The following is a 27451-nucleotide window of genomic DNA, read 5'->3' as shown; positions in this document are numbered from 1 at the left end:
ATAAAGGAACTGAAGGTCAACTAATTAAATTTGCAGGCGATGCAAAGCTAGAAGTGATAGCTAACACTAGAGAAGACCAAGAAAGGATTCAGAAGAATCTAGATAAGCTTGAACAATGGGCAGTGACTAATAGAATGGTATTTAACAGGGAATCATAGAATCATAGAATCGTAGAGTTGGAAGGGACCTCCTGGGCCATCTGGTCCAACCCCCTGCTCAAAGCAGGATTCGCTAAATCATCCCAGTCAGATGTCTGTCCAGCCTCTGTTTGAAGACTTCCATTGAAGGAGAACTCACCACTTCTCGTGGCAGCCTGTTCCACTCATTGATCACTCTAACTGTCAAAAAGTTTTTTCTAATATCTAATCTGTGTCTCCTCCCATTCAGTTTCATCCCATTGCTTCTAGTCTTTCCTTGTGCAAATTAGAATAAAGTTGATCCTTCTACAATGTGACAGCCCTTTAGATATTTGTAGACAGCTATTAAGTCTCCTCTCAGTCTTCTCTTTTGCAAACTAAACATTCCCAAATCCTGCAACCTTTCCTCATAAGACAGGGTTTGCAGACCGGTCACCATTCTGGTCGCTCTTTTCTGAACTTGCTCCAGTTTGTTGATGTCTTTTTTAAAATGTGGTGCCCAAAACTGGACACAATATTCCAGATGAGGTCTGACCAAAGAGGAGTAGAGGGAAATAATGACTTCACGTGATCTAGACTGTATGCTTCTGTTAATACATCCTAGAATTGCATTTGCCTTTTTTGCTGCTGCATCACACTGTTGACTCATATTCAGTCTGTTATCTATTAGTATACCCAAGTCTTTTTCACATGTGCTGTCACTTAGCCCTATTCCTCCCATTCTATATATGCTTTTTTCATTTTTATTGCCCAGATGTAGTACTTTGCATTTCTCCCTGTTAAAAACCATTCTGTTAGTTGCTGCCCACTTCTCCAGTTTATTTAAATCTTTTTGAATCTTCTCTCTCTCTTCTCTAGTATTAGCTATCCCTCCTAGCTTTGTGTCATCCGCAAATTTAATCAGTTTACCCTCAATTCCTTCATCTAAATCGTTGATAAAGATGTTGAACAATACAGGGCCCAGGACAGAGCCCTGTGGTACCCCACTTGAGACATTCTTCCAACTGGATGTGCAGCCATTTACGACCACTCTTTGTGTCCGATCACTAAGCCAGTTATGAATCCACCTAACAGTTGCCTTGTCCATTCCATACTTAGTCATTTTTTCAATAAGGATTGTATGAGAGACTTTGTCAAATGCTTTGCTGAAGTCAAGATATACTATATCTACAGCATTTCCTTGATCCACCCAATCAGTGATACCATCATAGAAGGAAATTAAGTTAGTCTGACATGACTTATTAGTTACAAACCCATGCTGACTCTGTTTAATCACTTCATTCTTATCCAGGTATTGACATACATGTTGTTTAATAATTTGTTCAAAGATCTTTCCTGGTATAGAAGTCAGACTCACCGGCCTATAGTTGCCTGGGTCCACCTTCTTCCCCTTTTTGAAGATAGGAACAACATTTGCTCTTCTCCAGTCTTCTGGCACTTCTCCTGTTCTCCAAGAATTTTCAAAGATTATGGAGAGGGGTTCGAAAATTTCTTCTGCTATCTCCTTCAGTACTCTGGGGTGTAATTCATCTGGACCTGGAGACTTGAATTCATTTAGGTTAGCTAAGTGTTTCCTCACTATCTTTCTGTTTATAAATATCCTGGATTCTTCTATTCCCTTAATAGGACAGTGAATAACAGTTGATGTTACATTTCCTTTCTGAGAGAAAACAGATGCAAAATAGGAATTTAAAAGTTCAGCCTTCTCAACATCCTGTCTTACCATTTCATCATTTTCATCCTGTAAAAATCCTATAGCATCTTTGACTTTTCTTTTACTTTTGACATATCCCCAAAATCCTTTATTATTGCTTTTGACATCTCTTGCAAGCCTCAATTCATTTTCAGCTTTAGATAATCTGATTTGTGCCCTGCAGGTTCTGCAGACAGCATTATATTCTTCTTTAGATATGCCTCCCTCTTTCCATTTTATAAACATTTTTTTCTTCCTTTTTAGCATGTGCTTAAGTTCTGTGTTCATCCATCCTGGTTTCCTTAAATGCTTCCTATTCTTCCCTCTTTTCGGAATTGTTAACAACTGTGCTTTGAGAATTTCATTTTTCAAGATTTCCCATCCTTCCTGGACATTTTTGTCTTTAAGGATATCCAGCCATTGGATCCCTCCAATTCTCTTTCTGAATCCTTTAAAATCTGCCTTTCTGAAATCTAACCTTGATGTCTGAGTCTTCACAGGTCTTCCGCCTCTAGTTATCCAAAATTCTAAAATAGCATGGTCGCTACCTCCTAGGGTCCCAGCCACTTTTACCTCCTCAACCATTTCCTCCCTGTTTATAAGGATTAGATCCAAGGTAGCAGTTCCCCTTGTTTTCTCCCTTACCTTTTGGAAGATAAAGTTGTCAGCAAGAGAGGATAAGAATTTCCTTGACCTGTTAGTTTTGCCTGAGAGATTCCCAACAAATGTCTGGATAGTTGAAATCTCCCATGACAACTATGTCATATTTTTTGGAGAACTTGGCCATTTGATGCATAAAGAGTTCATCCATATCTTCAGCTTGCACAGGCGGCCTGTAGTAAATGCCTACAATGGTGTCCTTTCCATTGTTCTGTCCTTGAGAAATGCAAGAGGTTACATCTGGGAAAGAAAAAATGAAAAGAACATCTACAGAATGGGAAGAATAGATCTAACCAACAGCACGTGTGAAAAAGACTTGGGTATACTAAAAGATCTGCACATAAGTCAACAGTGTGATGCAGCAGCAAAAAAAGAGAAACACAGTTCTGGGATGTATTAAGAGAAGCATAGAGTCTAGATCAGTGAAATCATTATCCCCTTCTACTGCTCCTTGATCAGACCTCATTTGGAATACTGTGTCCAGTTCTGGGCACCACATTTTAAAAAAGACTTAAAAAAACTGGAGCAAGTTCAAAGAAGAGCTACCAGGATGGTGAGCGGACTGCAAACTATATCCTGAGGGGAATGGTTAAAGGAACTGGGAAAGTTTAGCTTCCAAAAAAAAAGGCTAATAGGAGACCTAATAGCTGTCTACAAATATCTGAAGGGCTGCACAGTGTAGAGGGATCATCATTATTCTCATTTGCACATAGAAACACGAGAAGCAATGGAATGAAACTGAAAGTGAGAAGATACAGATTAGATATTAGAAAAAAAAATTTGACAGTGAGGATGATAAATGTGTGGAACAGGCTGCCACGAGAGGTGGTGAGTTCTCCTTCAATGGAAATCTTCAAACAGAGGTCTACGTCGCTTACTTCCCAACACCATCTCTTTTTATTTGCATGTTTGCATATTTTCAATTGAAATAAAACCCTGCAAATCTGGAATAAAGGTGTGCGGTGCATTTCGTACTCCTGTTACCATAGGGTCCACACCCTATTCCACCGGTACCTCATTACTTGGATTGGGTGCACCCCAAACTTCTCTTCTTTCAAACAAAGACTGGACACACATCTGTTTGAAATGGTTTAATGAATCCTGCATTGAGCAGGGGGTTGGACACGATGACCACAAAGTGGCCACAAAGAGTTTCTCTTATTCTGGAAGACCCTGTCTATCCATACATTACATTTAAAGTCAATTACATGTCAATGAAAATCGTGTAATTCCTGTTTTCTCCTGCAGAGGCACTACAGAAGAATTGAACACAGGCTTCTCAGTTCTTCCACCACTAAGAACAGGGATATCCAAAGTGGACAAGCCATTGAAGCTATTGCACTGCCAAGACCTGCTTAGGTCCATGGTCAAAACAAAAAATGCCAAAGGTCCTGAACTTCACAGCTCGGGACAGGTGACACCACTGATCAGCCATTTGCCCTTAAAAACTCATTATCACTAGTGTTTAAGTGAAACCTTAGATCAATAGATCTCTCAACAAACCTACAAAGAGATCCTGTCTGCAGGCTCCCAGTAGACACCATATGAGCTCTCCTCATTAAACCGCGTCCATTCTTGTAAATATCATTCAACTCAATGTCTTAACGATGACTATTGTTATCAGCCTGGCTCTTGTTTTTTTCCCAGTATGTCAACAATATATCAATTAGGAAGTGTTTTGGAATAAATGGTGATAGAAACATAGAAATTACTAGAAAAGTTTGCAACGCCTATGACCAAGCAATGTCCATCCAGTTAATCCTGTAGAACTCCAATTCCGTAATGTGAACAAGTAGTAATTTCACTTTTTCTTCATTTTTATGGGATTATTTGCAAAAAATTTGTAGCATGGCGCAACCATCCAACAAAGCAAAGTTGCAGATATATACTCTATTTTGGTCGCATCCAGGTCAAAGTATGTATGTAAAGGAACCGAGCAATGACTCAAAATGTGGTCTCATTCATATATTAAAAGTGTACTTGTCAGAATAAGCTGTGGGGTGCATACCTGAGCTGTAATATTTCTGCCCATTACATGACTTGTATCCTGCATTTTTCCCCTATGCAGGCTTTATCTCTAATATTTAGTTGTCTCTGAGCTAGTGGGTACAGACTACCTGTTATGGTGTCTCCTAAAGCCAGCACACACAGACATGAGGGATTCATGCTCTCCCTTCTCTATGTTGCACATGTTAAGAAGCAGAAACAGCATGGAATAGAGTTTACAGCAATATTGAGCAGTGTAGCTGGGAATCCATTTTTAAGGTGAGCTAAAACACCTATTAGAAAGCAGCAGCACGATATGCATGTCTATCTGCCTCACTCTTCTCCTCCACCTCTACAGATTAAAAGATGCAACTGTAACCAGATAACTTAAAGGGGTTATCCGGGTTTTTTTCTTCTTCTATGGGACTAAGCATTTGCGAACTATCTGTCTGTTCTGCCTTGCGCCGATCTCTCCCGGCTCAGAGCAGTTACAGAACTGCTTGTAGTGGCGATTCTCCCATTTGCTATGATGTCGACAGAGAAGAAGAGAAGTAACTGTTGTGTTGATGCGACTTAACAGGAATTTGGAGACCCACCACCAAGATTGGTTCTGTGACCGCTCTGAGCCATATGGTGTAAGAAGCAGGTACTGGGATGCAGTAACACAAATGCTACAGAGCAGGGATCAACTATATTTCATTACTTAACAGTGGGAAAACTCACAGGGAGATAACAGGGTAAACAACGAGTACAAAGGTAAAACTATAAAGAAGTCGGTTAACTAAAAAATCTATTGTTAAAGGTGCAAATTGCCTCTTCAGAAAGAAAGAGGACTTTTACTCTACAGCGCCACCTATTGGTAGTAGCGATCCTACAAGTCACAATCAACCCTTTAACGAGTCTTGTAGTATGACTTAGGATACAATTGTTAAAGGTTTCACTTATCGAGACTCTGCAGCCTGTCACTCTCTGAAGGCCCTGTGGGTAGCAGAGTGCCGGCGGTGCTCAGTGTAATGTCTGCTGGCGTCCTTGCCTAGCACATGGTCCTTCTTTCGGTGGCAGCTGGCGGTCTCCGGTTTTGCACGCTGAGCCCCTAGTCCATATATCTGTGGTCTAAGAGAGTAGAGCTCTCCACAAGATTCATATCGGCGTGGGTTTCCTTAGGCAGCCGCCATGACCTGAAGGACTGTGCTGTAATGCTTTACCCGGCGTGCGCCTCTCGGGATTTCAGCCAACACCAGGACATTCGTACTGCGATGCCCCATCGATTGCACACTCCCCTGTGCACCAGCCGGTTTCGGTGAGTCCCTCACTATGCCACCTTTTCTCTTCACGCTGTGGCCTGCCACTCCCCTTGCAGTAGTTGCGGTCTGCGTCTCATCGGCGTTCAGGCGGGAAGACTGCTTCAGTTGCCACGCAACCCATTTTACCTCACACTGACTGGCCACACCCCTTTACCCTGGTAACTGGCTCGCTCCGGCTGCAATCTCGTTCCCCTCAGAAACAGGAGGTTCAGCCCCAGCAGTTCCGGACCCGACGCTTCAGCAGCCAGAGCAGCCTGGTCCTCCCGTCTACAATGGCAAAACAGGAAAGCAGTTAGCTACTACCTACCAATAAGTGCTTAGCCCCATAGAGGTAAAAAAAAATGTACCTGATGAACCATTTTAAGTAAGCTGAGAGCTTTACTTTAGCTTTTGATTTTCAGAGTGAATGATGAGTACAGAAGGCAGAAGGGAGAGAAGTGGCTCATAAGTGGAGTAAGGAAACTATTTCTCTTAAAAGATATATTACAAAGTGTTGATTTAAGCCAAGCTTGTTGAATTGACCATTTACAAATTGACAAAGTGCCTCTGATTCTAATACCAATGTTCAATGATGGAACAAAGCCGATCGCATTGTCTCGCTCCTGGACTTCCAACGATCAGCTGTGATCTTCGCAGGAAATGTGGCAATAAGTGTTCAATTTCCCTGCAGCGCCACCACAGGAGAAGTGAAGCATTACACAGTGAAATCTCTAGGCAATGTAATGTATGGCAGGGCTGGATCTTCCAGTGTGAGAGACGTTCTTTGTAGCCGGTTTTGCCAGACAACCCTTGTAAGGCCCCGAGTCCTCTAAGCGAAGGTGCCAGGAACACCTTACAGTGTGTAACTGATCCTACGTGGCCATAGAACTACTGTATTTATTGCTATATTAAGATCTCCTAGCCAAGTTAAGTGCTGCCATAAGCTTAGTTTCACATGGAAGTAAATATCATGCCTGATGGTTTTCTCTTGTCTGTAAGTGGCCCCTCGGGAGCAGGAGAAGTCCTTGCAAAAAAGCTTAAAGCAAAGTTAAGAAAACAGGAACAAAGGAAGCAGCTGTTACAACTGCAAAGAGCTGGACCTGCACACTGAGCCGGTACCTGCAAGAGTCATTATGGCCCGGGCCGGCGCAATGTCAAATGTTTATCCTGAAACACATGTTCCTGCAGCGCTCCTAAGAGGAGACGAGACCTCCTGGCTCTCCGGTTCCCCTTCTACCCAAACATCTGTAAGACACTGAAAACATTGTAAAACATGAACGGCTACTTCTACAAATGACATTCAGATTGAAACCAACGCAAGGCTCCCAGTGTGGGGGCGGAGGACAGAAATGATATGTTTTAGCACTAGTAAAGGTTTTTCTTTTTCTTCGTTTTGAATTTTTTTTCAATATATATATATATATTTTTTTTTCTTTTGTGTTTTTTTTTTTAAATAATGTAAATTAGCTCTCATCTAAGAGGAAAAAAGCTGTCTCTCCAGTGCCACCTACTGTTCGTAGGAAAGATGAGCGGAACGATCGGCAGAGGAGCGAGTTTAATCTGCAATAAGATATGCAATTTACAAAAAAAAACTAGCCCGGTACCATTTCCCTTACTGCTGATGCCGCACAGAAGAGACTAATGTCACTGCGGTGTCCCATGGACCTCCCCATAATGCCCTGCAGCTATGACATCTAGCGGGTTATCACACCTTGTACAGTGTTGGTCAGTATCGGGGTAATCACAGGTCAGTGGTTCCAAGCAGAGCACAGTTTGTACAGGGTCCTCTCTCTCCTGTAGAGTGTAAGCTCTTATGGTCAGCGGGGTCCTCTCTCTCCTGTAGAGTGTAAGCTCTTATAGTCAGCTGGGTCCTCTCTCTCTCCTGTAGAGTGTAAGCTCTTATGTTCAGTGGGATCCTCTCTCTCCTGTAGAGTGTAAGCTCTTATGGTCAGTGGGGTCCTCTCTCTCCTGTAGAATGTAAGCTCTTATGGTCAGTGGGGTCATCTCTCTCTCCTGTAGAGTGTAAGCTCTTATGGTCAGTGGGGTCATCTCTCTCTCCTGTAGAGTGTAAGCTCTTATGGTCAGCAGGGTCCTCTCTCTCCTGTAGAGTGTAAGCTCTTATGGTCAGTGGGGTCATCTCTCTCTCCTGTAGAGTGTAAGCTCTTATGGTCAGCAGGGTCCTCTCTCTCCTGTAGAATGTAAGCATTTATGGTCAGCGGGGTCCTCTCTCTCTCCTGTAGAATATAAGGTCTTATGGTCAGCGGGGTTCTCTCTCTCCTGTAGAGTGTAAGTGGGTGCTTGGTACCGGGCCGGTGTCAAAGGGATGTGTCACAGCGGCCGTGACCCGGTCCGTGGCCCTGGGCGCCCAAATCAAGGGTGATTTGTGGTTAATGTAATAGTTCGTGACGCCACCTGTGGTGTTTGGCAAGTAAGATGTTAAGCCAACGCTGCGTGCAGATCCACTGGGACTGATGGGGTGATGCAGCAAAGATGGTGTAGCTCCCCACAGGTGGAGCTGTAGTCCCAGGGCAGTGTAGGTGCAATGACTGAGGAGAGGCACAGAATGGTGCGGATGCTGATACCCAGATGTAGCGGTGCTGATGCGAGAAGGAATGGAGGACACCAGAGCTTGCAGTTTCAAAGCTTTACTCACAGTTCATAGCGCACACAGCTGCCTGCTTCAGTACCGTGTCCTCCGGGGCAGAGGCCCAGCCAACCTCCAGGCGAGATAGGACTCTCCCTGCCAACACTCCACCAACATGTGCCTTTCTGAACGACTCCGCCAATGCGCCTTTAATGGTGAAGCACTCCAGTACTTAGTTACCCTGGAATACCTCATTATAGATGTTCCTAGAACTCTCACTTGTATGACAGACAGCTGTAGCCTGCTCGGGGATGCTCCTGGATCCCGGCTCTCTATCAGTTTGCTGTTGTGTCCCAAGTCTTGGATGGGAGTAGTGCATTTACAGCCAACTACTCCACCGGTGTCTGCTGCAGAACCATAAGTGTCCATTCAACCTCGGGGACCGGGCCCCGGCCTTGCGCTGAGAACCTATAGGCAGGGTTCCTATCCAACCCACTCCTCCTCTCTGTTCTCTCTCCTTCGTTCCGTACTTGTCTCTCTCTCTTACGGAAATGCAGGTTACTGTTCTCCGTCTCTCTCCTTCTCCTTCCTTTCCCGTGCCAGCTGGCTCAGATCACTGAGGCAGCTGCAGCACTCCTTCTATTCCTTTCCTCGGGAGCTCTCCATTAAGACCAGTCCTCAGCCTCTCCTGACTGACTGTCTTTCCTCTGCCTTACCTCCCGGCAGGCTGACCTCCTGTAAGCCTGCTCTCTCACTCTCCAGTCAGACTGACTGAACTGAACTGAACTCAAGATCCTATCTTTCCCCTTCTTTTATACTAACTCCACCCACCTTCCAGCACATCTCGTGTTACGAAGCAAGGATCCACGAAAGGTGCTCTGCTACCCACAAAGCATTGAGCTGCAATCTCGTCCTCTGCTGAACTATCCTGTGTGTGGGATGCAGCTGTTGGAGTGTGGCAAGGAGTTCCCACCTTACCTGGATGGTGGGGCACTACACCTTAGGAGAAGGTGCAGTACCTCTGTGGCGACTGAGCCTCAGGGGCGCCACATAAGCTCTTTTGGTCAGCGGGGTCCTCTCTCTCTCCTGTAGAATATAAGTTCTTATGGTCAGCACAGTCCTCTCTCTACTGTAGAGTGTAAGCTCTTTTGGTCAGCGGGGTCCTCTCTCTCCTGTAGAGTGTAAGCTCTTATGGTCAGCGGGGTCCTCTCGCTCTCCTGTAGAGTGTAAGCTCTTATGGTCAGTGGGGTCCTCTTTCTCTCTCCTGTAGTGTGTAAGCTCTTATGGTCAGTGGAGTCCTCTCTCTTCTGTTGAGTATAAGCTCATATGGTCAGCGGGGTCCTCTCTCTCTCCCGTAGAGTGTAAGCTCTTATGGTCAGCGGGGTCCTCTCTCTCTCCTGTAGAATATAAGGTCTTATGGTCAGCGGGGTCCTCTCTCCTATAGAGTGTAAGCTCTTATGGTCAGCGCGGTCCTCTCTCTCCTGTAGAGTGTAAGCTCTTATGGTCAGCGGGGTCCTCTCTCTCTCCTATAGAGTGTAAGCACTTATGGTCAGCGGGGTCCTCTCTCTCCTATAGAGTGTAAGCTCTTATGGTCAGTGGGGTCCTCTCTCTCTCCTGTAGAGTGTAAGCTCTTATGGTCACTGGGGTCCTCTCTCTCTCCTGTAGAATGTAAGCTCTTATGGTCACCGGGGTCCTCTCTCTCCTGTAGAGTGTAAGCTCTTATGGTCAGCGGGGTCCTCTCTCTCTCCTGTAGTGTGTAAGCTCTTATGGTCAGTGGGGTCCTCTCTCCTGTAGTGTGTAAGCTCTTATGGTCAGTGGGGTACTCTCTCTCTCATGTTTAGTGTAAGCTCTTATGGTCAGTGGGGTCCTCTCTCTCCTGTAGAGCGTAAGCTCTTATGATCAGTGGGTTCCTCGCTCTCCTGTAGAGTGTAAGCTCTTATGATCGGTGGGGTCCTCTCTCTCTCCTATAGAATTTAAGCTCTTATGATCAGTGGGTTCCTCGCTCTCCTGTGGAGTGTATTCTCTTATGATCAGTGGGGTCCTCTGTCTCTCTTTCTCCTGTAACTGTAAGATCTTAAGGTCAACGGGGTCCTCTCCTCTCTCCCGCCCACATTTATTTTCTGAGTAATTACAAGCAATACAGTATTGAGATTTGCTCAAATTTATTTGCCACAAATACTATTTTGACGAAAATTTCTGCAAATTTCAAAATATCCGCTCCTCTCTAATACCAGCAACCCTATTGTCAGAGACACCGCACTACACTTGCTCATAGAGCCAGTGCACGTGTCCCGAGTACAGAAGCAGTGCTAAGAGTTACCTGGGGAGCAGGGCAGCAGAGGTGACAAAGCGTGCTTCAACTAATAGTGTCAGAGAAGCCAGAGAACTCAGATTATGGCAAAGCAGAAGTCATGCATGGTACAGACCAGCGAGGTACAGGAGGGATAAACAGACGGGAGGTCAGACAAAGCAAAAGGTCATACACAAGATATCAGTACAGTACCAGGGAGGAGACAGAGCGGATAATCAGGGCCAAGCAGAGATCAAAACCAAACAGACATAGGAGGTACCAGGCAGAATCCAAAGCGATATCCAGGGAACAGACCGAGTCATACACAGAGAATCAAGCAACCAGAACACAGCACTAACACACTCAGGGGTCACCACACAATGCCAAGGGCAAGAGTATAACTGACAGGGATGGGAGCGTCCTGAGGCTATAAGAAGCCTCCCCCAGAACCAGGGAGAGGCCACAATCATAGCCCCAGGTGTGCAGGTAAGCCTGCATCGGGATCACAACCTTTAACCCCAGAAATGCCAGTCATCAGCACTGGTTCCAAACATTAACCCCACGTGTGCGAGTCAAACCCGCACTGAGATCATGACAGTACCCCCCTCTCAACGGGGGGCCTCTGGACCCCCAGGCTTGCCCGGGTACTTAGCATGGAAAGCCCGTACCAGGCGATCAGCATGCATCAACCGGGCCGGTACCCAGGACCTGACCTCCGGTCCATACCCCTTCCAATGAACCAGGTACTGTACCGACTGCCGTACCAACCTGGAATCCTACAATATGACCAACCTCGTACTCCACCTGCCCCTCGACCAAAACAGGAGAAGCAGCAGACTCGGAGTCTCCCCGGACTGCTTCAAAAGGTTTCAGTAGAGATTTGTGGAAGACGTTAGGGATCTTGAAAGAGGGTGGAAGGCACAGCCTATACGCCACTGGATTGATTTTTTCCACAATCTTGTACGGGCCAATGAATTTGGGTCCTAACTTGGCTGACGGAATCTTTAACTTAATGTTTCGCGTGGAGAGCCAAACTTTCTCTCCCACCCGAAACATGGGACCAGGTGTTCGTTTCCTGTCCGCGAAAAACTTATACCTGCCTTGAGACCTGGATATACGCCGCTGGACTTCTGCCCATGTATCTTTTAACCGCTGAACAGAGTCCTCAGCCCCGGGGCACCCCGAATCCAGACGAGAAAACTCACCAAAATGAGGACTGAACCCATAGTTAATCAAGAAAGGGGACCTACCAGTGGATTGACTCACCCGACTATAAAAGGCAAATTCAGCCAACGGCACTGCATCGCACCAGTCACTCTGTCTAGCAGAGGTTAGACACCTGAGGATCTGTTCCAGGGACTGGTTAGTGCGTTCCGTCTGCCCATTGCTCTCAGGATGGTATGCAGACGAAAAGGACAGAGACATACCTAATTTTTTGCAGAAAGCACGCCAAAACTTAGCCACAAACTGCACACCACGATCAGACACCACATTCAGGGGTACCCCATGCAACCGGATCACATGCTGCACAAACAACCTGGACAACGTCTCAGCTGACGGTAGTGCGGACAGGGGTACGAAATGAGCCTGCTTAGAAAACCTGTCCACCACTACCCATACCACTGTATTACCCTTAGATGGAGGGAGATTGGTAACAAAATCCATGGATAAGTGAGTAGATGGCCTTTCGGGCACTGCCAAGGGTATCAGCTGCCCTGCCGGCCGGCTATGAGAGCTTTTAGAACGAGCGCAGACCCCACAACCAGCAATGAATTTTTTTATGTCCGAACCAAGGGTAGGCCACCAAAAGATCCTAGCCACCGCCAGACGTGTGGCTGAAATACCAGGGTGAGCACTCAGCTTGGATTCATGGAACTCCTGCAAGAGTTTCAGGCGAAGTTGCTCTGGGACAAACAACTTCCCCTCCGGCTTGGCCGCCGAGGCCTGCGACTGGGCCCCCTGAATCTCCCTTTCCCATTCAGATGAGACCTCTGCTATCACAACCCCAGGGTGAAGAATGGAGGACGGTGGCTCAGGGGGCGACACCGGCTGAAAACTGCGTGATAAGGCGTCAGCCTTGACATTCTTAGACCCTGGACGAAATGTAATTGTAAACTGAAAACAGGAAAAAAAAAGTGACCAACGGGCTTGTCTGGGCGTTAGTCTTTTAGCAGACTCAATGTACGACAAATTTTTGTGATCCGTGATCACCGTAACCGGGTGACTGGCCCCCTCCAAAAAGTGCCTCCATTCTTCAAACGCCAATTTGACCGCAAGAAGTTCTCTATTGCCTACGTCGTAATTTCTTTCCGCAGCAGAGAACTTCTTGGAAAAGAAAGCACATGGCCTGAGGTTGGTTAGAGTGGCAGGCCCTTGGGACAACACCGCCCCCACCCCCACCTCAGAGGCGTCCACTTCCACGACGAATGGTTTGGACGGATCTGGCTGCACTAGCACAGGAGCAGACATAAAACATTTTTTCAGCGTCGCAAAGGCCTCTTTTGCGAGCGAGGACCAATTTCTCACATCCGCACCTTTGCATGTTAGATCCGTGAGAGGTTTGACCACTTGCGAAAACCCCCGGATAGATTTGCGGTAATAATTGGCGAACCCCAAGAAGCGCTGAAGACCCTTAAGATCTCGGGGTTGCACCCAATCCGCAATGGCCTGCACCTTCTTGGGGTCCATGCGAAAACCCTCACCGGATACAATTAACCCCAAAAAGGACAACTCTTGTACACAGAATACACATTTTTCCAATTTGGCATACAAATGATTTTCTCTCAGCCTTTGGAGCACAGTTCGTACATGTTCCAAATGAGAATACTTGTCGGGGGAATATATCAAAATATCATCTAAGTAGATAACTACAAAGCGACCAATGAGATCCGAGAATATCACGTTGCTGAAATTCTGAAATATGGCAGGGGCGTTGGTAAGACCAAACGGCATGACTAAATTTTCAAATAGTCCCTCGGTCGTGAGGAACGCGGTTTTCCATTCATCCCCCTCTCGGACCCTTATCAAATTATATGCCCCCCGAAGGTCCAGTTTAGAAAACCACTTTGCCCCTGATAGTTGGTTACATAAATCGGGAATCAACGGAAGGGGGTACGTATTCCGTACAGTAATTTGATTAAGCTCCCGGAAGTCGAGACAGGGACGTAACCCGCCATCTTTTTTCTTTACAAAAAAGAAACCTGCCGCCACAGGTGAGACTGAAGGACGTATGTGTCCTTTGCGCAGACTTTCAGTAATGTACTCCTTCATAGCCAAGCGCTCAGGACCGGACAAATTAAACAGACGGGCTTTGGGTAATTTAGCCCCCGGGACCAGCTCAATAGCGCAGTCAAAGGGTCTATGTGGCGGTAACGTCTCGGCCTCGCTTTCGGAGAATACATCTTCGAAGTCCTTCAGGCATTCCAGAATACCTTCCAGCTCGACAGATGATACAGACACAGATTTAACAGGTTCAACCAGCAGTGCGGATTTATCATATAACTCAAAATCATTAAACCCCCATTGTACAATCTCCCCAGTTTTCCAGTTAATAACTGGGTTATGGTGTTGTAACCAGGGCATGCCCAGCACCAACCCTGCAGGTAGATTGTCCAGCACAAAACAATTTATGTATTCCACATGAGTAGCGCCCACTCTGAGCTAAAACACATCAGACATAAAGCGAATTCCCTCCTTAGTGAGAGGAGAGGAGTCAATGGCCATCACCTTGATCGGAACCTTGAGCCTAACTGTCCCTATCTTGCAGTGTGTGACCAATTGGGAGTCAATAAGATTAATAGATGATCCGCAGTCCACGAAGGCTGTAGAGGAAAAAGAACTACCATCCACAAACAGTTCCACAGGCAGTACTACTTTAGAAAACGAGGAAAATGGTACCTGAGGGTCTGAGCAGCCTCCCCGTTGACTACCCAGACCTAGTCGTTTCCCGCCGACCGGGTTTGAAGACGGGCAATTCGGGCACTCCCTTTTCCAATGTCCCGTTTTACCGCAGTAAAAGCATAACTGCTTGTCCTTCCGACGTTTCCTCTCCGTATCCTTCAGGGAGAGGGCGCCTACATCCATGGGCTCAGGGGCAGTCTCTTTTCCACTGGGGAATAATGGAGTATCCACCTGCATCACCCCTCTGGCCTGCAGCCTGCAGTCCATCCGGACGGCCTGGGTCATGGCTTACTCGAGAGAGTTAGGTGGGGGATGTAACGCCAAGGCATCCTGCAGCCGCTCGGACAAGCCTCTGCAAAAGAGTCCTCGGAGTGCGGCGTCGCTCCAAGAGACCTCTGCCGCCCAGCGGCGGAACTCAGAACAAAACCACTCAGCTGAGTGTTTCCCCTGACAGACACTCATCACCATGTCCTCTGCCAATCGCACTCGGTCAGGTTCATCATAAATGTGCCCGAGGGCCTCAAAGAATGCGTTCACTGACATATATTCAGGAGCAGAGGAAGACAGTGAGAAAGCCCATACTTGCGGAGCCCCCCGAAGTAGGGAAATAATGACCCCCACCCTCTGGAACTCATCCCCGGAGGAGCGGGGCCTTAGAGAAAAAAAAAAGCTTGCATCCTTCTCTGAAAGACCGGAACTCCTTTTTATCCCCTGAGAAAAGGTCTGGTAATTTGACCGGAGATTCGGGGGACGCTAATGACACATCCCTACCCCCAGAACCAGAAGCCCCTGCATCGACAGCCCCCTGCACAGTAACCACCAACTGTTGCTGGGTATGGGCCATCGTGCATTGTTCCACATTGAGCTTATGGAACATTTGGGTCAGGTGCTTGACCAGATCAGCCAAGGCTTGTATGGGATCCATGAGGATAACACACACTTTTTTTTTTTTTCCTTCAGAAAAAAAAAAACCAAAAACTGAAAGGGTCAGTTATAATGTCAGAGACACCGCACTACACTTGCTCATAGAGCCAGTGCACGTGTCCTGAGTACAGAAGCAGTGCTAAGAGTTACCTGGGGAGCAGGGCAGCAGAGGTGACAAAGCGTGCTTCAACTAATAGTGTAAGAGAAGCCAGAGAACTCAGATTATGGCAAAGAAGAAGTCATGCACGGTACAGACCAGCGAGGTACAGGAGGGATAAACAGACGGGAGGTCAGACAAAGCAAAAGGTCATACACAAGATATCAGTACAGTACCAGGGAGGAGACAGAGCAGATAATCAGGGCCAAGCAGAGATCAAAACCAAACAGACATAGGAGGTACCAGGCAGAATCCAAAGCGATATCCAGGGAACAGACCGAGTCATACACAGAGAATCAAGCAACCAGAACACAGCACAAACACACTCAGGGGTCACCACACAATGCCAAGGGCAAGAGTATAACTGACAGGGATGGGAGCGTCCTGAGGCTATAAGAAGCCTCCCCCAGAACCAGGGAGAGGCCAAAATCATAGCCCCAGGTGTGCAGGTAAGCCTGCATCGGGATCACAACCTTTAACCCCAGAAATGCCAGTCATCAGCACTGGTTCCAAACATTAACCCCACGTGTGCGAGTCAAACCCGCACTGAGATCATGGCACCTATAAGTCATATACTTTATACAGTATGTCTGACCCTTAAGGTGATTATGATTCAGTCCAAAAATCAGGTTTAATCTACTTATAAAGTCCTTCGTGGGATATTCGCACCTATAAATCTCCTACCTACAGTACAGATTTTACGTCTTTAGTTGGACAAAAAAACATTTTTATTTAATATGTAAATGAGGTTCTCGGTGCACCCATGGCGGGACCTAAGGCTCAGAGCACCATTCCTCCTGAATCATCATCCCATTAGCTTGATTGACAGCGCTCACTTGTGCTGATTGAATTGTATCTTCAACCCTGCAAGTGCTTACTGACACTGCAGGAGCTGAGTGCACACACACAGTGTCAGTGATGGAGTGCTCTCATTCCTCTCTAATGTCTGCCTCGCCCATTCACTGCAGGCTGAATAAAAAATTGACCGTGCAGACAGGAGAGAGGGATGAGAGCACACCATCACTGACACTGTGTGCACGCAGCTCCAGCAGAGTCAATGTGGATGCGTAGGACTGGGGATTTAATCCAGGCAGCACTTGTTCTGGTTGAGCGATGGCTGTTAATCAAGCTAAGGTGTGGCGAGGGTTATGACAGTATACCTACCGGACCCTTGTTGTTCCATGTTCCTTCTGCCCATGCCCATGTCTCCTGCTAATTTCCTTTTATACTTTTCCAATGGGGAAAACTGATTGGCTGCAGCAGACATGTCCTTCTAGATGGAAGAGACAGTGTCATTGGTTCCAACTAGTTAGCTAGCGATCAACCGAAATCTGTTTCGAATCTTGACAGTGAGTGTTTCTCCTTTCCCTACAGCGCCACCGCAGGAAAAATAAAGCATTACACAGTGATCTATTCAAATTACTTGTGTGTCTGTATAATTCCGGACAGAGCAGGTCTTCCAGTGCAAGAGACTTTCTTTACAACTGACCAATCTAAGAGATGAGGATCCTGAAAAGGGGCTCTTCTTTATCGAAGTCCCTATAAATCTGTATAAAAATAGTTTTCCTTACCCAAATTCCTCAAAAGTGCGTCGAGAATAGCAGATGGCGGACTCGGGCATAGACACAAGAGTACATACCTGATACCTGATAGTCGTCGTAGCTTACGAATGGAAAAATGTATATTTCATACTAAATTTCACAATCTTTTTACAAGATTCCATCCAGGAATAAAAACAGACAAACAGTAACGATCATTAGATTATTCCCTTTTGTGGTTTGCACCATTCAGTCCATACAGAAGAATTCCCAGCTATTTCCTTCCATTTGTGTGAGCCGCGTCCACAGGAGATAGCAGCAACTGTCTCTTCAAAGTAAAGACAGACAAAAGATTAGAGAAAATGGGTTTTGGCCAAGAAGTATGAAAAATATAAAAGAGAAATAATAATGGTGTGAAAGTGAGGTAGGAAACCGCGGCTCTGCCAAAGGTCGCATCAGATGAAGGATCCAGATGAGTCTCAGCAGGATCACATCTGGTCTAGCAGCGAATGAAGTCCTAACAAGGTAAAATGTCCAGATCTATCTCTCTGCTGAGTAATTATCTGCGAAAATCCTTTGCATGTTACTTTATTGCAGAGGAAACAGCAACACGTGCCTGCGTTCCAGCTCTGCATAGTGATGGTCGTGCTTCTCCTTGACCAAGGAGGTACACAGTAGTCTATCATCAGCTCAATATGACAACATTGGGGCATCAGGGTCAATACGGGTCCTCATGAATCTGGTGTGTGAGGTATCATTTTAAGCTGTTACTTTTTAAACCTGCTGAAATTTGAATTCTGGAAATTTGCTCAAATTTGAGCTGGAAAATATAATACATTTGATGCATATTAAATATTTCTTATTATGCACTGAGGTCTCTTCAGACGCTAGAGAATAATAAGTGTAGGATAAAAAAATAAATTATACTCGCCTCGCCCTGGTCTTCCCTTGTCCTGCCCCACAGTCTGCTCTAGTCCAGTCTAAGCTTAGAAATGGTTAAAAAAAAAAAAAATCTATACTCACTTTGCCCAAGCCCTATACTTGCCTCACTCAGAACTAGCATTCAGTCTGACTCTGTCTTCAAGCTACTTCAGTGCCTCCAGTGCTGACTAAGGCCGGTTTCACATTTGCGTTAAAGGCCGCAGCGTCGGCCTGCGCATGGCCGCCACGAAGCCCCGCCCCCTGCCGTGCCTCCGTCGGTAGCTCCGCCTCCGGCCGCATGACGCTGCATGTGTCATGCGTCCCCTATCTTTATCACTGAGGACGCAGGCCGTGCGCAGTATGCGTTTTGGCAGCACCTGCGTCCTTTTGACGGTGCGCCGACCAGCGCCAAACGCAACCTGTTGCAATTTGGTTCAGCTCCAGCCTCCAGTTACCCGCCAATAGCTGCACTGCGCTGCAGGAATCAGTGCGCGGGGTGGGGATCGCCGGGGTGTGCTGTGCTCTGTCCAGTAGTCAGAGTCAGACAGAGCAGAGCACGTATCAATGCGCGGTATCCGGTGGGCGGGGCTAGGAAGCAGAGCAAGAGTCCTCCTCTGCTCCTGCTCCTTGCCTGGCAGGCTGCAGCAACATCAAAGTACCGGACACGGCTCTGGATCTCCCCGATTCAGGGAGCCGGCTGGTTTATAACAACCGGTTCCTCAGAACCGGGGAGAACCGGCTGACTCTCACCCCTGGCCCTACGACAACCCAACATCGTGAAACCTAGTAGGCACCAGAGGCACCAAAGATGCTAGCATGTAGAGGCTTTCTGAAGACCAGACCGGATCGAGGTCTACGTGGTGGGACAGGTGAGGACTTGGGCGAGGTTAGTATAATTTTTCAAAAATTTTCAACTCCTTCCTAATTCATGAATAGCAAAAAATAAAATGGATTCTGGTGTAGCAAATTCAATTTACCTTGGAGAGATTTGCTCATCTCTAGTAGAAACCATACTGTATTACTGAATTCTAGCAGGACAAAGCCTTTACAGTGTCTAGATATTAAAACTATATTATACCAATACAGTACGATAGTTGATTGTTAGAGATGAGCGACTAAATTCGCAGGACCCTGGTTCAGCGATAACATCAGTATTACGTGGTTGTTGAACAGGAGCCCTGTGCATCTTCTTCTCCCTATTCCTTGACTCCTCTTTTGATTAGCCAACCTGGTGCAAAGTCATCGTTGCGGCATAAGACACACAGAATTTCCCACCAAGCCAGTTAATTAAAAAAACAGTGATGCCTTGCAGGGCTCCTATCCAGTGGCCACTGGACCAGGATGCTGAGAATAAAATCACTAATTTCTAATGATTATGTCTTTATTAAACTGGATTTAGAGGGTTGTTTGGTATACCTTGTGATTATGGTAGCAGCGTCACTAATTTTCAGGGTCCTCAAAGAGCTTCTTTTACTCTGGTGGACCTGATGTGTGCAAGCATTACCGAGTCAACATATTTTAATGCAAACTTTTTCACGTCTGTCAGAGGCCACAGGCTCAAAAAGGCTACCTCGGACAGACTTGTCGAAAGCCACTCCACCTGGCAGATTTCAGAGAACCTCGATTTTCACACTTTAACCCTTGTACAGGGATCTGGTCTTCCCGGAAGAGTGAACCAGGGGCAGAAAGGGTCTCCAAGCAGAATCATAGCCAAGAGGTCACATCAGAAACAGAATCGTACAAGAGGATGGTCAAAATTCACACCGAGGTCATTAAACAGGAGGTATCAAGAAAACAACACAAGGACAGGAACACAAGCCAGGCAGCAAAAGTAATTGACTGTGCAGTGGAGTTCAGAAACCCTGAGGCTTAGGCTATGTGCACACGTTGCGGATTCTGATGCGTTTTCGCAGCGGTTTTGGCCCTGCGGAAACGCAGCAGTTGCTCAGACATGGTACAGTACCATGTTAGCCTATGGACTTTCAAAACCGCTGTGTTCACGCTGCGGTTTTTTCCACGGTTTACAAACCGCAGCATGTCAATTGTTTGGGCGGATTCCGCAGCGGTTTCACACCTTTAACATAGTAGAGGTGTGAAACCGCAGGGCAAAACCACAGGCTAATCCGCAGGAAAACCGCAGGTCACTATACCTGCGGTTTTACCTGCGGATCCGCGCGGAAAGACCCGCAGGTGAATCCGCAACGTGTGCACATAGCCTTAAATGGTAGACAGCCCCACTCAGGACTCTTAGAAAGTAGCAATCAAAATTAGACTACCTATTAGGACACCGCCAGCGCCCCTGCATGTGTCCGCCCCTCCCCCCTGCAAGGACGCTGGTGTGTATACTTACTCGTCCATGCTCACTCAGCATCTGTCTGCTCCCAGGACCTGAGCACGGCATGCAGGCCTCCTGGGAGTAGGCTAAGGGCCCGTGCATGCTCCCTGACTCTTAAAGTTCCAGTATGTGCGCTGCTAAAGATGTCCCAATAGCTAGGAGACTTCTTGTATATAAGGCATCCTCCCCTATTGGGAGAGGATGATCCTGATCCTGTTTCGTCTCTCCTGTACCTGTGGCATTTGTCTACCCTGTCTGAACTTGCAAATGAGAATCTGCATCTGTTATCCCGTATTGTGGCCATCCCGTGTTCCTGTCCTGCTTGTGCTATACCAACCCGCTAATCAGTTGCTGGTCGGACCTGCTTCCTTGTCCCACGTGGAGGTCAGCTGCCATAGCTCTGTGGGGCAATCCTGGAGTAGCGCCTGGCCTGGCCTGCATCTGAAGCCAAGTCTAACTCCACCATTAGAGGCTCTAGCATAGAGTCAGGTGCATGCATAGTTTTGCCCCTCCAGGCTCTCCCCGGACCGTGGCACAGTGGTTCCACTGTAGTGTCGGTGGTGGGGTGCCGAGCGGGGGGGGGGTGATAGGGGGGTGGTCCCACTTCTTACCGCGCAGAGATGATAACAGAGACACGATGAGGCAGATTCTGGGTGCAACAGGTCCAAGTTTATTGCTCACCGTCCGACTGACGGTCCTCGCGGTACACCGCGATATCTCTCTCTCTGCCCTCTGTGTCCAGGGCCGCTTCAACACCGTATGTCACACTAGGGACGTATTTATACGCAACGTCCCATCTCACACTGTGACAATCCTTACAGCTCGGTTACTGTGGCCGCCTTAGGCCCGTACACCAACAGCACTTTACTGGTCAGTTTCGTCGTTACACATACGGTGTCTTCCACCCAGAGCCTTGTCTCTGCTGCGGTCCTTCCCTGTCAGGACCACCCCCTGACGTTTCCTCTCCTCAGTCCCCTTGGTCGGATTCTCCTCAGGACACACAGACTGGCGTAGTCCTCCTGTCACCTGGGCTCCCCCTGGGGACTGGAACCTTCTGGAACCCTCCCTCAGTATTTATAACTCTCCCGGTTCCTTGAAACTGTCACTCTAACTGTCACCACGCCCCCCATGACCAACGGTTTCTAAAGCCCTAAGCTGCTGTAAAGTCCTTTGCTCACACTCCACCCTGCCATCTAATGGTCATCCCAAGGTACTGCACGTCCACTACACTTTCCTAGTTGTTTCCCCACTGTAATCACTGACTCCTACCTACACTGTGCAAACCTATCTTTCTTCACTCTGACTAGTCCGTCCGTCCGTCAGGTCACCTTCCCTACACTCCCCCTTCCTTTGTCCATTGTCGTCCTCGACAATCGTCATCCCTGCCTTCGTCGTTCTGAATCTACACCTACATTCTGTTGTCGGACCAGAAGTTGAGCCAAACCCACTATCTGCGGGGGCCGAACCATACTGGGAGCACTATGCTCTGAGCAGCCTACTGCTACTCACCAGCGCGCACGCCACATGACAACGTCTTTCAAATTGGGCAAGGTACACCCGTATTCTCTCTACGGCGTGTATCTTTCCCCTACTCTCCCCTACTGTTACCTTTCACTATCCGGTACGCCATGATCGAGGCCACTCACCTACCACATCATTGCCGGCGCCCGCCTTTCCTTCTTCAGGGGTGTCCGTGGTGTTGGGGACCTGACCTAGGACGGCTGTCTTTCTCACGTCTTCCCACTCATTTTCCTTCTTTCAATTACATGTCATGGTCGGCGTCCCGGTCTCCCAGACCTCAACTCTTAGATCCCTACCGGATCTCACACTTTCCTTTGGTCCCGCAGACCTTCCCTTAACCCGGACCTGTTGCATTTTACTTTGGCATATCATACAATAAACAACTTTATAATAGCACAAGTACCCATTTTTATATATTTTTTTTTTTTCATTTTCTTTTGCTTTAAAACTCAACGTTCAACAATAAACATCGCCAGTACTCCTTTTCCCTCCCCCTTCCTTGGACATGAACACTCCCTCTTGTCTTCGTATCCCCGTTCTGTCAAGTTTCCAAATCAGTAAGTAACATCCTGTAAGAGGAACATTCTAAAAAAAAACAGAAAACATTTTTTTTTTTTAAACTGGAACTGTTCTTTCAGACTCTGACAGTCCAGGCCATCTCCTGATGGCCGGTAGCAAGGGGCCCCCAGCCGTGGAACTCCTGGGGTGAAGGGAGTGTCCAATACAGTCCTCTTTACGGGGGTTCGCGTTCCTCAGGTACCGCTAGTACCGCCACCGCATAATACCCGCGGGGGCAGTATTCTTTATAATAAGAGACAAAGTCCCCTATTTCCAGGGCACGGCCGTGGCGTATGGAGGCTACGTTCACGTATACCTTCTGACCAGTCTGATCACATATGAAGCCATACCCCCGGGCCACATTGGTGTACACCAGCCGCCCCCGGGATCTTTCCACCGCCATGCCAGCCTCCCCTTTTGAATGAAGCAGGCTCCATACCTCCTGCTCTCGACCCTTCTTTTGTTTTACCACCTCCGCAACCCAAACGGAGGGTACCGTGCCAGTCCCAGAGTCCGGTGGGCGGGACCTTGCCGAGAAGGGGCGCGGGGCAGAGGCGGTCGATGATATCTGTGGCCCAGCAGCCGCTGGGGCCGGGTAGCGGATGGGAGCAGCCGTGATTCCGGAGGGCTGGTCCTCAGGGCCCGTTAAACAGACCCTAGCCGGTTCCAATACTGGCATTACCGCGGCCGCAGGGTAGGCCGCATCCACTACTTCCAATGGAACCGGAGTAACGGCCGGTTCCAACGACGCAGCTGCTATCAGCAGGGGGAACGCAGCAGCGTCTTCTTTGGATGACTTCCGCACTGGCGGCTCCAGGCGGGGTACCTCAGGGACTTGAGCAGGGGCCTCGCACAACTCTGCATACACCACTGGGCCCGATGTACCCAGGCCTTCCGGTGCGCAGGGGGCAGCGTGCTGCGGCGGAATGATGAGGGCCGCTGGCGGAGGCACTGGTGGTGCCGGGGGTACTCTCACCTTCCCCGGCGCTGCGGCCTCCATCACATCAATACGTGGCTTCACCCGCAGCCTCCGTCCCTCGCTCCACTGTCCCGCGGGTTTTTCCCCTAAACTCGGGGGCTCCGCTGAGAAGTCCTCTGCTGGTATTGGTGGCGGCCGTTTTCGCTGACTCCACTCAGGCTCCGCTCCCCAGCTCAGTATCCCGCTGCTCTCCCGTGGCTCTGAGGGCGACTTCTGGCACAGCTCCATCCCCTGCCGCCACTGCCACTCTAGGCGGCCGATGCCCCGACACCTGCAGAGTCTCATACCGTCCGTTGGGCAGCACTCGAATGGCATCAGACAGCCGCAGCCAAGTTTTTCTTCTGTGCCACTCCCTCTGTGAGGTGAGGTGTCGGCAGGCCTCTCCACCATCCTGTCAGGGTCCAATATATGGAAGCGTCGATTTCCAGGCACATACTGCTTCCTTTTGGGGTACGTTGGAGGGGGTCCCAGTCCATTCAACACGACTGCAAACACCCGGACCTCTCCTCTGCGCTGAAGCAACACCGCCATACTGCACAGTACCTGGTACCGCCCCGGATCCTCTGCTGGCCACACAGATCCGCCACAGCGCTTCCCATTTGTATTCCACAGGTAGGTCATTTGTAATCCACAGGTAATTGTAATCCAAACAGAGTAGTCCAAGTCCTTTTCCATTCTTTGAGGCAGGTCTGCCGCAGAAGATGAGGTATTAGCGGCGGCCATCCTGCCGACTACGCCAAATGTAGTGTCGGTGGTGGGGTGCCGAGCTGGGGGGGGGGGTGATAGGGGGGTGGTCCCACTTCTTACCGCGCAGAGATGATAACAGAGACACGATGAGGCAGATTCTGGGTGCAACAGGTCCAAGTTTATTGCTCACCGTCCGACTGACGGTCCTCGCGGTACACCGCGATATCTCTCTCTCTGCCCTCTGTGTCCAGGGCCGCTTCAACACCGTATGTCACACTAGGGACGTATTTATACGCAACGTCCCGTCTCACACTGTGACAATCCTGACAGCTCGGTTACTGTGGCCGCCTTAGGCCCGTACACCAACAGCACTTTACTGGTCAGTTTCGTCGTTACACATACGGTGTCTTCCACCCAGAGCCTTGTCTCTGCTGCGGTCCTTCCCTGTCAGGACCACCCCCTGACGTTTCCTCTCCTCAGTCCCCTTGGTCGGATTCTCCTCAGGGCACACACACTGGCGTAGTCCTCCTGTCACCTGGGCTCCCCCTGGGGACTGGAACCTTCTGGAACCCTCCCTCAGTATTTATAACTCTCCCGGTTCCTTGAAACTGTCACTAACTGTCACCACGCCCCCCATGACCAACGGTTTCTAAAGCCCTAAGCTGCTGTAAAGTCCTTTGCTCACACTCCACCCTGCCATCTAATGGTCATCCCAAGGTACTGCACGTCCACTACACTTTCCTAGTTGTTTCCCCACTGTAATCACTGACTCCTACCTACACTGTGCAAACCTATCTTTCTTCACTCTGACTAGTCCGTCCGTCCGTCAGGTCACCTTCCCTACACCACAACCACGTGTGTAACACTACCCCATAGCTCCCTGATCTCATGGCACCAAAAGTCGCAGGAAAAAACAGGACTGATGCTGTTAAGTAACATCTACAAAAAAGATGTGGTGGCAACCTAGTGGCCAAAGTGGAAATCAGCCCTGATTTTACATTTTTTCTGCAGTGGCGCTCCTATGGAGATTACAACTGATTGTTGAAGGTTTCAGCAGCAGGGACATCTGTGGTCAATTAATTACTACATAAAAGGGATTATTCAAAGTTAACAAACTCTATAAGTCTTTATGAATATCTTAATAGTATAGCCACAATAATGTACACTGTTTTACTCTAAGAACTACTGGTTTGGGTCCACCTCTTACTGATTCTTTTCAGAAACATCTGAAGACAATGACTCCAAAACCACTTCTGATACAGGAACCTAGTTCCCAACAGAGACAGAGGAGGGCAGTGCTTGGTAAGACCACGCCCACAAGGATCTCATTGTTGTGTCCCTTATATTAGGTTGTTTTTTTCTCCAAGAATGTGATGCTACAAATACAAAAATTCACAACATTGGGATATAGACTCGTATGTTCCAGGTTTATGTGGCGCACCCAGAAGTATGGTCGCCACAATGGCATTGCCTTCCTCCAGGGAGGGTGATGTCATGCTTGGAAGCAAGGAAGGGTCTCTCTAGCAGTTAACCTTGTCATGCAACACAGTTCCCACTCCAGGCCAGCAGAGGGAGCTCTGAACCAGGATGGGGGGAGGAGCCAGGGGTGAAATAGGTAGTTAGTGTGAGGAGGGCAACGTGTGTAGACGTGTGGAGAGAAGCTGGAGGTTGAGCTGAGGATAGAGAGCTCACTCCCAGTGAGAGCGCATGATCTGGAGCCTGGTCTACACGGCTGTATGGATACTGAAGGTCCTGCAACAGAAACCAGAGGAATAGGAAGCTGTAAATGCTCTATTCCCACCTAAGACTCGGAGGCACCACAGCAACGGGTGAGCCAAGAGAGATAGAGGCTACAGCTGTCTGCCATATGAGGTAGTTCTAAGAGAAGATAAGAAGTAGGAACTTCAGTGTAACACTGTACTGTATGTACCTCAAGCCAGCGCTAGGAAGGAGACTACACAACCCATCTGATAGAGAGATCCCGGAGTCGCTTACAGGCTAGCCTGCTCCTGTGCCATCTGTAACCAGGACCCTGGACTGCGTTTGCCAAGTAAAGGTAAAGAAACTGCACCCTGTTGTGTCCTTGCCTCCTTCCTGCAACATCCTCAGCACTGCTACATCTCTGTGCCAAACACTGCACCTTCTTCCTAACCATTCATCCACACTGCCCTGGGACTACAGCCTTACCTGTGGAGGGCTACGACATCATAGCTGCACCACACCATCAGTCCCAGAGGATCTGCATGCAGCGTCAGCTTAACATCTCCCTTGCCGAACACCACAGGTGGCGTCAGGAGTCATTCATTTATAAATTCTATTCAACCACTCAATCCCCTTTTTACATGGGCGCCCAGGGCCACGGACCGGGTCACCGCTGCTGTGACATTCCCCTCTGAGAGACCAGCCCGGTACTGAGCACCCCACAGCCCTGGGAGGGCAACCCATTTAAACTGTACAAAAAGTCTTCACATCACAGACAATATTTCATGATAATATATACACGTCACTTCTAATTCCAGGAAAACATTCTTCATAAAATTTACTAGTACTCCACTCCAGAATAATCAAAGCCCCCACTTACTGCCCTTCTTTGTCACCCTGTTATGTATCTTTATCTCGCAGTTATCACATATAAGTATTTTTTCAAATCTTACTTTTATGGAAAAAAAAATACATATGGAATTTTCTCAAGTGGAAACTTATTTCTTGCAGATCTTATTTTGGACTCATTTCTTAATGACTGATGATGTTCTGGTTATATCTTTGTTTTCTATTTGACTTGAATTTAAACATTTTTTGAATTTTTTATTTTATTAAAATTTAAAAAATAATATATTCCAAGTCAAAGGGGTTCTGGCAAACGGTCCAAAATACAATAAAAATGCAATATGATGATGTCATTTACTATAGTCCTCAATAGCAGGAATGTCTGTCGATGACAGTCGTAGGTCGGTTTCACACATCTGACATTCATGGCTCTATTTTGGATCATGATGTCCGGACTGACTATGGGTCTCCTGGACTGGCCGTTGACATTACTCGGAACATGAATATCTGATGTGTAAAGCCAGCCTTTTACGTGCAATTACATAGTCAAGCTCCTGGTGTGTCACTCCTTTTATTTAGGGAGTACAAAGTTACATAGGTTGACGATAGACACAAGTCCATCAAGTTCACCCTTAATCCACTAGTTACACGCTTTCTATCGCAAGTTTATTTATAACCCACGATGCCATTTGTTTGTGAGAAAAGCCACCAGTCCTTCTATAAAAGCTGGTATGCTGTCAGCCATTACTAC

The sequence above is a fragment of the Dendrobates tinctorius genome, unplaced genomic scaffold (genome assembly GCF_039654945.1).
Source record: "Dendrobates tinctorius isolate UK_male_01 unplaced genomic scaffold, ASM3965494v1 ptg000239l, whole genome shotgun sequence".
Taxonomy (NCBI): Eukaryota; Metazoa; Chordata; class Amphibia; order Anura; family Dendrobatidae; genus Dendrobates; species Dendrobates tinctorius.
Note: the sequence above shows the minus strand (reverse complement) of the source record.